Raw genomic sequence first — 14470 nt, forward strand, 5'->3', positions numbered from 1 at the left:
GAGGACCTCTGCGTGCTCAAGCTATCCCTTTTCATGGTTTATCTTCCTAGCTTGTAATATGTGAGGTTTCGAGAGCTGCCAACCAGCGTCAATGTATCTTGTCGTGTTTCTTTTCTTTGTGTTTTTCGAGGTTGTAACGATGTGGATGTAATCCTGGCTGGTTGATGGCTTTGTTAATTCAGAGTCGGGCTCTCCTTGGGCCTTCGTTCTAATTTTTTTACTGAACTCAACTGAGTTTGGAACATGTAACTGCAGACCCTCACTTTTATGTGTTTGTCATAGTGATTTGCAAATTGAAATATTCGTAAGTTCAAATATATAGTCAGAAAAAGGCATGTAAACATAGCGAGATGAGTCTTGGAAAACATAGGTCATGCAAATGTGATGCCTTCGTGTCAAAGGAACATCGTAATTACCTAGTGGTATAATAAACTTTTAATTTAGGTCATCAAAGTTTAAAAAAAAGGAAAGAAAAGAAACAGGGGATCTTGGCAGACACACTCAACAATCTATTATGCCTATAACAGAATGTTAAAAAACAAACTGGGTGCTCTGCCTATAACCGATCTTAGGAGGCCGATTTAGATCACACAACTTGTGAGCACAATCCCTCTTTCTATTCAGAGCAGCGACGGAGCTCTTATCCGTGACCATACCAGTTGTGCAGAATCATTCAGAAAAACTGCACGACAGAAATTCATAGATGTAGAGGACATAAGCAGTAATTAACTAGAATGGATTTTCCCAAGGTGAGCGGAACAATTCAAAGATAAACTGGGTCTATATTTTTGTTGTCTCACATCAACCATAAAATAATTTTTGGGTTCTAGTATTTTGTGCCACACACATTATTTCTCTTGTCCGATTCTCTCTTGAAAAACAGTTTACAAACAAGATAACAAGTAACAGTTTACAAACAAGACAACAGGTAACAATTATGTTCGGAAGCTTTCTCACAAGCACAAGAAAAGCAGTCACTACTAAACCATGTGAACAACAATGGAAAAATGACCAAGCGTAGCACCGTAGATTCTCATCTTGTAGGCAAGGTGACCACCTGGCTTCTGCGAGAAACCCACGCTACTGAAAACATACTGACTTTGACCTTTGAGGACCATCGGATCTGAACAAAATCGTCAAGAAAAAATAAAGAGGTCAGATAGTTGTGGGTTTTAAGCTCAAATTGTACATATTTAAGAGCTTATAAGAAAAATGGGAAAAATCATTGGTCCAACTGGTAATACTGATCTCAACAGAAATTGGAACATGCAACTGGCCAACTGCAAACACTCGCTTTTATGTGATTATCATTATAATTTGTTGTACCCGCAAGTCGGAATATAAAGCTAGACAAAGGCATAATAAGCAAACTATGTGTTAGAAAATTTATAGCTTTGTGTATATAGTACAACAAACTTATAAAGGCATAACCAACAAACTATGTGTGTCATCTCTCATCTGTCATCCAACTGCCAGCACTGTAAAGACCTAGATGTGTTGTAATTGTGCACCTTAGCCATTCATTCCATATTGTATGGCTACGATCGCAACGTTTTCGTATGTGTATCCACTTTCCAGTACTAGCAGGAAATACCAGGTATAAACGGACTCCTTGGAAAGTTCTTTACTAGATTTTGTGGATGAATGGATTTTTAGAAAAAGGAGCAAGTACACCTGAGCAACACCTTGTTCCTATCATCTTGCCTTATCCCTCCCATATATCTCACTCTATCTGCATCGACATTCTATTCATCGTGGCTGGCCATAATTTGCTCCCTAAGCTACGTGAATTGCTTCCCGAAGTGTATCTGGTATCTGGTCCCTGGTGCAGCAACACGAAGGAGCACCATACATCAGGGAGAGCGTGGGCAGTGAGAAGCTTCGGCGTTACCCGGTGAGCATGGAAAGCAAGAAGCTTTGGCTTTGGAGAGCAAGCACAGGAAGCGGCAAACAGAGAATGATCAGGTGCAAACGGGTGCAAGGGTGGCAGCTGTTAGATAAACAGCAACTAGTATTCATTGAGGGCCAAAGGCCATTACATATACATGTGTGGTAAAGTGCAGGAAACCCCTTATACAATGGGGATATACCGAAAAGGGACTATACACATCTAACACCCCCCCTCAAACTCATGGCGGATCAACAACACTGAGTTTGGAGAGGAAAAAACCATGCTGCGCTCAAGTCTGTGCCTTCGTGAAGAAATCCGCCAACTGTAACTCAGAGGGCACATAGTGAAGAGCAAGAGTATGATCCTGCACAGCAGCACGCACAAAGTGGGCATCCACACCGATGTGCTTGGTACTGTTAGACAGTAAGGGAGTCGAGGTAGTAGCAGACACACCAAAATCCTCAAGTAACCACCGTAACTAGATCACCTCAGCCGTCAACATAGCCATGGCTCGCAACTCAGCTTCTGTACTCGAGTGAGAAACTGCAGTCTGTTTCTTTGTCTTCCAGGCAATAAGAGAGCCACCAAGAAAGACACAATAAGAAGACAACGAGCGTCGATCAGAGGGATCACTAGCCCAGGTAGCATCAGAGTAGGCCCGGAGCTCAAGAGAGCTGGAGCAAGGAAAGAAAAGGCGCTGAGAGATCGTGCCACGAAGATATCGTAGAACACAGAGGAGATGACTATAGTGGGCAGAGGTGGGGGCTAAAACAAACTGACTCAGGATGTGGACAGGATAGTAGGTGTCAGTGAAGGAAATATGCCCTAGAGGCAATAATAAAGTTATTATTTATTTCCTTATATCATGGTAAATGTTTATTATTCATGCTAGAATTGTATTAACCGGAAACATGATACATGTGTGAATACATAGACAAAAAGAGTTTCACTAGTATGCCTCTACTTGACTAGCTCGTTGATCAAAGATGGTTATGTTTCCTAGCCATAGACAAAGAGTTGTCATTTGATTAACGGGATCACATCATTAGGAGAATGATGTGATTGACTTGACCCATTCCGTTAGCTTAGCACTTGATCGTTTAGTATGTTGCTATTGCTTTCTTCATGACTTATACATGTTCCTATGACTATGAGATTATGCAACTCCCGTTTACCGGAGGAACACTTTGTGTGCTACCAAACGTCACAACGTAACTGGGTGATTATAAAGGTGCTCTACATGTGTCTCCGAAGGTACTTGTTGGGTTGGCATATTTCGAGATTAGGATTTGTCACTCCGATTGTCGGAGAGGTATCTCTGGGCCCACTCGGTAATGCACATCACTATAAGCCTTGCAAGCATTGCAACTAATGAGTTAGTTGCGGGGTGATGTATTATGGAACGAGTAAAGAGACTTGCCGGTAGCGAGATTGAACTAGGTATTGAGATACCGACGATCGAATCTCGGGCAAGTAACATACCGGTGACAAAGGGAACAACGTATGTTGTTATGCGGTTTGACCGATAAAGATCTTCGTAGAATATGTGGGAGCCAATATGAGTATCCAGGTTCCACTATTGGTTATTGACTGGAGACGTGTTTCGGTCATGTCTACGTAGTTCTCGAACCCGTAGGGTCCGCACGCTTAAAGTTCGATGACGGTTATATTATGAGTTTATGTGTTTTGATGTACCGAAGGTAGTTCGGAGTCCCGGATGTGATCACAGACATGACGAGGAGTCTCAAAATGGTCGAGACATAAAGATCGATATATTGGACGACTATGTTCGGACACCAGAATGGTTTCGGGAGTTTCGGGCATATACCGGAGTACCGGGGGGTTACCGGAACCCCCCGGGGAGACTAATGGGCCTATTGGGCCCTAGTGGAGAAGAGGAGGGGCGGCCAAGGGCAGGCACACGCCCCCTCGCCCCAGTCCGAATTGGACAAGGAGGGGGCGGCGCCCCCCTTTCCTTCCCCCCCCTCTCTCCTTCCCTCTCCTCTCCTACTCCCACATGGAAGGGGGGAGTCCTACTCCCGGTGGGAGTAGGACTCCTCATGGGGCGCGCCTAGGGTGGCCGGCCCCCTCCCCCTCCTCCACTCCTTTATATACGGGGAGGGAGGCACCCCTTGGAGACACAACAATTGATCTCTTGGATCTCTTAGCCGTGTGCGGTGCCCCCCTCCACCATAATCCACCTCGATAATATCGTAGCGGTGCTTAGGCGAAGCCGTGCGTCGGTAGAACATCATCATCGTCTCCATGCCGTCGTGCTGACGGAACTCTCCCTCAAAGCTCGGCTGGATCGGAGTTCGAGGGACGTCATCGAGTTGAACGTGTGCAGAACTCAGAGGTGTCGTGCGTTCGGTACTTGATCGGTCGGATCGTGAAGACGTACGACTACATCAACCGCGTTGTGCTGACGCTTCCGCTTTCGGTCTACAAGGGTATGTGGACACACTCTCCCCTCTCGTTGCTATGCATCACCATGATCTTGCGTGTGCGTAGGAATTTTTTTGAAATTACTACGTTCCCCAACAGTGGCATCCGAGCCTGGTTTTATGCGTTGGTGTTATATGCACGAGTAGAACACAAGTGTCGTGGGCGATACAAGTCATACTGCTTACCAGCATGTCACACTTTGGTTCGGCGGTATTGTTGGATGAAGCGGCCCGGACCGACATTACGCGTACGCTTACGCGAGAGTAGTTCTACCGGCGTGCTTTGCACACAGGTGGCCGACAGGTGTCAGTTTCTCCAACTTTAGTTGAACCGAGTGTGGCTACGCCCGGTCCTTGAGAAGGTTAAAACAACACTAACTTGACGAACTATCGTTGTGGTTTTTATGCATAGGTAAGAACGGTTCTTGCTCAGCCCGTAGCAGCCACGTAAAACATGCAACAACAAAGTAGAGGACGTCTAACTTGTTTTTGCAGGGCATGTTGTGATGTGATATGGTCAAGGCATGATGCTATATTTTATTGTATGAGATGATCATGTTTTGTAACCGAGTTATCGGCAACTGGCAGGAGCCGTATGGTTGTCGCCTTATTGTATGCAATGAAATCGCCCTGTAATTGCTTTACTTTATCACTAAGCGGTAGCAATAGTCGTAGAAGCAATAGTTGGCGAGACGACAACGATGCTACGATGGAGATCAAGGTGTCGCGCCGGTGACGATGGTGATCATGACGGTGCTTCGGAGATGGAGATCACAAGCACAAGATGATGATGGCCATATCGTATCACTTATATTGATTGCATGTGATGTTTATCTTTTATGCATCTTATTTGCTTTGATTGACGGTAGCATTATAAGATGATCTCTCACTAAATTTCAAGATAAAAGTGTTCTCCCTGAGTATGCACCGTTGCCAAAGTTCGTCGTGCCGAGACACCACGTGATGATCGGGTGTGATAAGCTCTACGTCCATCTACAACGGGTGCAAGCCAGTTCTGCACACGCAGAATACTCGAGTTAAACTTGACTAGCCTAGCATATGCAGATATGGCCTCGGAACACTGAGACCGAAAGGTCGAGCGTGAATCATATAGTAGATATGATCAACATAGTGATGTTCACCATTGAAAACTACTCCATTTCACGTGATGATCGGTTATGGTTTAGTTGATTTGGATCACGTGATCACTTAGATGATTAGAGGGATGTCTATCTAAGTGGGAGTTCTTTAGTAATATGATTAATTGAACTTAAATTTATCATGAACTTAGTACCTGATAGTATTTTGCATGTCTATGTTGTTGTAGATAGATGGCTCGTGCTGTTGTTGCGTTGAATTTTAATGCGTTCCTTAAGAAAGCAAAGTTGAAAGATGATGGTAGCAACTACACGGACTGGGTCCGTAACTTGAGGATTATCCTCATTGCTGCATAGAAGAATTACGTCCTGGAAGCACCGCTAGATGCCAAACCTACTGCAGGAGCAACACTAGATGTTATGAACGTCTGGCAGAGCAAAGCTGATGACTACTCGATAGTTCAGTGTGCCATGCTTTACGGCTTAGAACCGGGACTTCAATGACGTTTTGAACGTCATGGAGCATATGAGATGTTCCAGGAGTTGAAGTTAATATTTCAAGCAAATGCCCGGATTGAGAGATATGAAGTCTCCAATAAGTTCTATAGCTGCAAGATGGAGGAGAATAGTTCTGTCAGTGAACATATACTCAGAATGTTTGGGTATAACAATCACTTGATTCAACTAGGAGTTAATCTTCCGGATGATAGCGTCATTGACAGAATTCTTCAATCACTGCCACCAAGCTACAAGAGCTTCGTGATGAACTATAACATGCAAGGGATGGATAAGACGATTCCCGAGCTCTTCGCAATGCTAAAGGCTGCGGAGGTAAAAATCAAGAAAGAGCATCAAGTGTTGATGGTCAATAAGACCACCCGTTTCAAGAAAAAGGGCAAAGGGAAGAAGAAGGGGAACTTCAAAAAGAACAACAAACAAGTTGCTACTCAAGAGAAGAAACCCAAGTCTGGACCTAAGCCTAAGACTGAGTGCTTCTACTGCAAGCAGACTGGTCACTGGAAGCGGAACTGCCCCAAGTATTTGGCGGATAAGAAGGATGGCAAGGTGAACAAAGGTATATGTGATATACATGTTATTGATGTGTACCTTACCAGAGCTTGCAGTAGCACCTGGGTATTTGATACTGGTTCTGTTGCTAATATTTGCAACTCGAAACAGGGACCACGGATTAAGTGAAGACTGGCTAAGGACGAGGTGACGATGTGCGTGGGAAATGGTTCCAAAGTCGATGTGATCGCCGTCGGCATGCTACCTCTACATCTACCTTCGGGATTAGTTTTAGACCTAAATAATTGTTATTTGGTGCCAGCGTTGAGCATGAACATTATATCTGGATCTTGTTTGATGCGAGACGGTTATTCATTTAAATCTGAGAATAATGGTTGTTCTATTTATATGAGTAATATCTTTTATGGTCATGCACCCTTGAAAAGTGGTCTATTTTTGTTGAATCTCGATAGTAGTGATACACATATTCATAATGTTGAAGCCAAAAGATGCTGAGTTGATAATGATAGTGCAACTTATTTGTGGCACTGCCGTTTGGGTCATATTGGTGTAAAGCGCATGAAGAAACTCCATACTGATGGACTTTTGGAATCACTTGATTATGAATCACTTGGTACTTGCGAACCATGCCTCATGGGAAAGATGACTAAAACACCGTTCTCCGGAACTATGGAGCGAGCAACTGATTTGTTGGAAATCATACATACTGATGTATGTGGTCCAATGAATGTTGAGGCTCGCTGCGGGTATCGTTATTTCCTCACCTTCACAGATGATTTAAGCAGATATGGGTATATCTACTTAATGAAACATAAGTCTGAAACATTTGAAAAGTTCAAAGAATTTCAGAGTGAAGTTGAAAATCATCATAACAAGAAAATAAAGTTTCTACGATCTGATCGTGGAGGAGAATATTTGAGTTACGAGTTTGGTCTACATTTGAAACAATGCGGAATAGTTTCGCAAGTCACGCCACCCGGAACACCACAGCGTAATGGTGTGTCCTAACGTCGTAATCGTACTTTACTAGATATGGTGCGATCTATGATGTCTCTTACTGATTTACCGCTATCATTTTGGGGTTATGCTTTAGAGACGGCCGCATTCACGTTAAATAGGGCACCATCAAAATCCGTTGAGACAACGCCTTATGAACTGTGGTTTGGCAAGAAACCAAAGTTGTCATTTCTTAAAGTTTGGGGCTGCGATGCTTATGTGAAAAAGCTTCAACCTGGTAAGCTTGAACCCAAATCGGAGAAATGTGTCTTCATAGGATACCCACAGGAAACTGTTGGGTACACCTTCTATCACAGATCCGAAGGCAAGACATTCGTTGCCAAGAATGGATCCTTTCTAGAGAAGGAGTTTCTCTTGAAAGAAGTGAGTGGGAGGAAAGTATAACTTGATGAGGTAAATGTACCTGCTCCCTTATTGGAAAGTAGTTCATCACAGAAACCGGTTCGTGTGACACCTACACCAATTAGTGAGGAAGCTAATGATGACGATCATGAAGCTTCAGATCAAGTTACTACCGAACCTCGTAGGTCAACCAGAGTGAGATCCGCACCAGAGTGGTACGGTAATCCTGTTCTGGAGGTTATGTTACTAGACCATGACAAACCTACGAACTATGAAGAAGCGATGGTGAGCCCAGATTCCGCAAAATGGCTTGAGGCCATGAAATCTGAGATAGGATCCATGTATGAGAACAAAGTATGGACTTTGGTTGACTTGCCCGATGATCGGCAAGCAATTGAGAATAAATGGATCTTCAAGAAGAAGACTGACGCTGAGGGTAATGTTACTGTTTATAAAGCTCGACTTGTTGCGAAAGGTTTTCGACAAGTTCAAGGGATTGACTACGATGAGACCTTCTCACCAGTAGCGATGTTTAAGTCCGTCCGAATCATGTTAGCAATTGCCGCATTTTATGATTATGAAATTTGGCAAATGGATGTAAAGACTGTATTCCTGAATGGATTTCTGGAAGAAGAGTTGTATATGATGCAACCTGAAGGTTTTATCGATCCAAAGGGAGCTAACAAAGTGTGCAAGCTCCAGCGATCCATTTATGGACTGGTGCAAGCCTCTCGGAGTTGGAATAAACGCTTTGATAGTGTGATCAAAGCATATGGTTTTATACAGACTTTTGGAGAAGCCTGTATTTACAAGAAAGTGAGTGGGAGCTCTGTAGCATTTCGGATATTATATGTGGATGACATATTGTTGATTGGAAATGATATAGAATTTCTGGGTAGCATAAAGGGATATTTGAATAAGAGTTTTTCAATGAAGGACCTCGGTGAAGCTGCTTATATATTGGGCATCAAGATCTATAGAGATATATCAAGACGCTTAATTGGACTTTCACAAAGCACATACCTTGACAAAGTTTTGAAGAAGTTCAAAATGGATCAAGCAAAGAAAGGGTTCTTGCCTGTGTTACAAGGTGTGAAGTTGAGTAAGACTCAATGCCCAACCACTGCAGAAGATAGAGAGAAAATGAAAGATGTTCCCTATGCTTCAGCCATAGGCTCTATCATGTATGCAATGCTGTGTACCAGACCTGATGTGTGCCTTGCTATTAGTTTAGCAGGGAGGCACCAAAGTAATCCAGGAGTGGATCACTGGACAGCGGTCAAGAACATCCTGAAATACCTGAAAAGGACTAAGGATATGTTTCTTGTTTATGGAGGTGACAAAGAGCTCATCGTAAATGGTTACGTTGATGCAAGCTTTGACACTGATCCGGACGATTCTAAATCGCAAACCGGATACGTGTTTATATTGAACGGTGGAGCTGTCAGTTGGTGCAGTTCTAAACAAAGCGTCGTGGCAGGATCTACGTGTGAAGCGGAGTACATTGCTGCTTCGAAGCAGCAAATGAAGGAGTCTGGATGAAGGAGTTCATATCCGATCTAGGTGTCATACCTAGTGCATAGGGTCCAATGAAAATTTTCTGTAACAATACTGGTGCAATTGCCTTGGCAAAGGAATCCAGTTTTCACAAGAGGACCAAGCACATCAAGAGACGCTTCAATTCCATCCAGGACCAAGTCCAAGTGGGAGACATAGAGATTTGCAAGATACATATGGATCTGAATGTTGCAGACCCGTTGACTAAGCCTCTTCCACGAGCAAAACATGATCAGCACCAAGGCTCCATGGGTGTTAGAATCATTACCGTGTAATCTAGATTATTGACTCTAGTGCAAGTGGGAGACTCAAGGAAATATGCCCTAGAGGCAATAATAAAGTTATTATTTATTTCCTTATATCATGATAAATGTTTATTATTCATGCTAGAATTGTATTAACCGGAAACATGATACATGTGTGAATACATAGACAAACAGATTGTCACTAGTATGCCTCTACTTGACTAGCTCGTTGATCAAAGATGGTTATGTTTCCTAGCCATAGACAAAGAGTTGTCATTTGATTAACGGGATCACATCATTAGGAGAATGATGTGATTGACTTGACCCATTCCGTTAGCTTAGCACTTGATCGTTTAGTATGTTGCTATTGCTTTCTTCATGACTTATACATGTTCCTACGACTATGAGATTATGCAACTCCCGTTTACCGGAGGAACACTTTGTGTGCTACCAAACATCACAACGTAACTGGGTGATTATAAAGGTGCTCTACAGGTGTCTCCGAAGGTACTTGTTGGGTTGGCATATTTCGAGATTAGGATTTGTCACTCCGATTGTCGGAGAGGTATCTCTGGGCCCACTCGGTAATGCACATCACTATAAACCTTGCAAGCATTGCAACTAATAAGTTAGTTGCAGGATGATGTATTACGGAACGAGTAAAGAGACTTGCCGGTAACGAGATTGAACTAGGTATTGAGATACCGACGATCGAATCTCGAGCAAGTAACATACCGATGACAAAGGGAACAACATATGTTGTTATGCGGTTTGACCGATAAAGATCTTCGTAGAATATGTGGGAGCCAATATGAGCATCCAGGTTCCACTATTGGTTATTGACCGGAGACGTGTCTCGGTCATGTCTACGTAGTTCTCGAACCCGTAGGGTCCGCACGCTTAAAGTTCGATGACAGTTATATTATGAGTTTATGTGTTTTGATGTACCGAAGGTAGTTCAGAGTCCCGGATGTGATCACGGACATGACGAGGAGTCTCGAAATGGTCGAGACATAAAGATCGATATATTGGACGACTATGTTCGGACACCGGAATGGTTTTGGGAGTTTCGGGCATATACCGGAGTACCGGGGGGTTACCAGAACCCCCCGGGGAGACTAATGGGCCTATTGGGCCCTAGTGGAGAAGAGGAGGGGCGGCCAAGGGCAGCCGCACGCCCCCTCCCCCCCAGTCCGAATTGGACAAGGGGTGGGGGCGCCCCCCTTTCCTTTCCCCCTCTCTCTCCTTCCTTCTCCTCTCCTACTCCCACATGGAAGGGGGGAGTCCTACTCCCGGTGGGAGTAGGACTCCTCATGGGGTGCGCCTAGGGTGGCCGACCCCCTCCCCCTCCTCCACTCCTTTATATACGGGGAGGGAGGCACCCCTTGGAGACACAACAATTGATCTCTTGGATCTCTTAGCCGTGTGCGGTGCCCCCCTCCACCATAATCCACCTCGATAATATCGTAGCGGTGCTTAGGCGAAGCCCTGCGTCGTTAGAACATCATCATCGTCACCATGCCGTCGTGCTGACGGAACTCTCCCTCAAAGCTCGGCTGGATCGGAGTTCGAGGGACGTCATCGACTTGAACGTGTGCAGAACTCGGAGGTGCCGTGCGTTCGGTACTTGATCGGTTGGATCGTGAAGACGTACGACTACATCAACCGCGTTGTGCTAACGCTTCCGCTTTCGGTCTACAAGGGTACGTGGACACACTCTCCCCTCTCGTTGCTATGCATCACCATGATCTTGCGTGTGCGTATGGATTTTTTTGAAATTACTACGTTCCCCAATAGTCAGGACGCGTAACAGCAAGATAGACAAGACTGCCAACAAGGTGACGATAGCGAGTGGGATTAGGAAGAGGGTCACCATCAGAGGCACGAAGCTGAACGTTGAGCTCCATAGGGGTCACAACTGTGCGCTCATCACCGAGAGCAGCGCGAGCAAGAAGATCCTGAATATATTTTTCTTGGGAGATGTAGAAACCATCAGAGGTCGAGGAGATCTCAATCGCAAGAAAATAGCAAAGTAGACCAAGATCAGTCATGAGGAACTGGTCGCGAAGGCGAGCCTTAACAAAGGCAATGTAGTCAGAGTCGTCACCAGTGATGATCATGTCATCAACATAGAGAAGGAGAAGAGTCCGACCACGAGGAGATGTGTGAACAAACAACGCGGGATCATGATCACTGGGCAAGAAACCAGCAGCAGTCACCACAGAGGCGAAGCGCTCAAACCAGGCGCGAGGGCCTGTTTAAGACCATAGAGGGAGCGGCGAAGTCTACAGACCATACCATCAGGAGCATAGTACCCCGATGGTGGCTGCATATAAACCTCTTCACGCAACTCGCCATTGAGAAAAGCGTTCTGAACATCAAGTTGAGAGATAGACCAATGACGAACAGAAGCCACATCAAGAAGAGTGCGGACAGTGGTCATGTGGGCCACATGAGCGAATGTCTCATCATAATCGCGTCCCTGCTCCTGCTGAAAATCACGGGCCACAAGACGCGCTTTGTAGCTCTCAAGAGAACCATCAGAGCGAGTCTTAATCTTGTAGACCCACTTGCAGGTGATGGGACGAACACCGGAAGGGAGAGAAACCAGATCCCATGTGCCAGAGCGCTCAAGGGCAGCAAGCTCTTCGGCCATCGCAAGCTGCCATTCAGGCTGAGTCATGGCAGTCCGATAGGAAGTGGGCTCAGGAATAACAGAGAGACCGTACCGATCAGGCGGGGGGCAAGGCCGAGCACGGAGGTTATGAACCGGGGGAGGCGTGAAGGGAGGTGCACCAGAGGTGGAAGGCGCGTCAGGAGAAGCATCCTCAGAATGAGGGCGACGAGTATAGTGGAGAGGAAACGGTGAGAGAGGGCGACGGACTGGAGATGATGGTGGAGAGGTGGAGGAGGAGGATGGGGAGGATGGTGTCAGTGGTGAAGGAGAAGGAATGAGAGGTGCGGGAGGAGGTGAAACATGAGGCACATAGCAGGGTGTATCGGGGAGAAGAAGAAAAGAAATATCGTCCACATAGAAGCTCAAGGAAGAAGGATGTAGGTAGTAAGAGCGAGACTCATCAAAGGTCACATCACGCGAGATGCGCAAACGACAAGCAACAGGATCCCAACAGCGATAGCCCTTGTGCTCATCACTGTAGCCAAGGAAAACACACTCAACCGACTGAGCAGTCAGTTTGGTGTGTTCTCGCGGGGCAAGAAGGACATAGCACACACATCCAAACATGCGAAGAGTTGACTAGTCAGGAGAACGACCAGTGAGACACTCCATAGGAATACCACCCTGCAGAGCAGTCGATGGCCGAATGTTGATGAGGTAGGTGGATGCAGAAACAGTCTCAGCCCAAAAGTAGGGTGGAAGGGAAGCGGCAATCATTGGCGCACGAGCCGTCTCAAGTAGATGACGATGCTTACATTCGGTAACGCCATTCTGAGCATGAGCACCAGGACATGAGAACTGGGCAAGAGTACCCTGTTCTGCAAGGAAACGACACAACAGCTGGGAGATAAACTCACCAGCGGAGTCAGCATGAAAAGTACGAATGGGCATGGAAAACTGGATGTGAACCATGGCAGCAAAACGTTTGTATATAGAGAGAACATCGCTACGAGATTTCATGAAGTAGAGCCAAGTGTAGCGAGAGAAATCATCAATAAACAAGATGTAGTAGCGATGACCACCTTTCGAATCAAAGGGAGCAGGACCCCAGACATCAGAATGAACTAAGTCAAAGGACACTGAGATACCGACTCACTGGTAGGATAAGGTAACTGGGTCTGTTTGCCAAGTCTGCAACCATTACAATGTAAAGAAACATCTCCAAATACAGACCCTCACTAGTAGAAAAAGGGTCAAATGTTCAGCTCATTAGTCCCAGTTTGAATTTGAGCCGGCACTAATGTGACCATTAGTGCCGGTTCCAACGGCTAGGCGGGCGTCCCTCATTAGTACCGGTTCGTGCCAAACTTTTAGCACCGGTTCGTGCCACGAGCCGGTACTAAAGAGAGTGGTGGCAGGATGTTGTCAAACTGGGGCCCCTCCAGCACCTTTAGTACCGGCTCGAGGCACGAACCGGTACTAAAGGTCGTCCTATATAAACCCTTCGTCCACCCGCACTCTGTTCTTCCCCCTTTCCCCTCTCCCTCTCCTCTGTTCTTCCCCCTTTCCCCTCTCCCTCTCCTCTGTTCTTCCCTTCTTCCTCTCGAGCTCATCACAAATTTTGCCCAAAATTTGTCAAGATTTGCGGGCCCCCATCCATTCAAATGATCACAAAGGTTAGCAACTTTGTCCTTTCATCTCTCATTGCTAGATTAGCCCTTGCATTGGTTTATATAGTGATTAATTGTGGGTTTTAGTAATTTGGGAGGAATTATATGTGGTAGTATTTGATTTATATGCAATTTGAGGTCAAAATAACACTTAGTTTGCATATGTAGGTGTGGTTTACTTAGTGCCTTCTAAATCTCCGTCGTAACCACCGTTGATCGCCCGCACCGTCCCGTTGCCGGCACCACCTTGTGGTGAGCCTATTGTTCTTATCTTTTTTATATAAAAAATTCATGTTTGTGTGATTTGGATATATAGTTACTCGTATAATTATCTTACCCGTACGTTGTTTGTTATACATAGTGTCATGGTTTTGATATCTGTCCCCGTCGGCCCTCGTCCGTGTTATGATTCGGATGTGGTATATTCTCTTTTAAAGCTATTTGTTGCATTTCGTGTTTATGAAAAATTATGCCCATCAAGTTGACATAGATATTTTTATCTAGGAGGTATGTGAACCGGAAATTCCAGCCGACCCTATTGTCGAGAGGTTAAATTTAGTT

Source organism: Aegilops tauschii, chromosome 7 (assembly GCF_002575655.3).
Source record: "Aegilops tauschii subsp. strangulata cultivar AL8/78 chromosome 7, Aet v6.0, whole genome shotgun sequence".
Lineage (NCBI taxonomy): Eukaryota > Viridiplantae > Streptophyta > Magnoliopsida > Poales > Poaceae > Aegilops > Aegilops tauschii.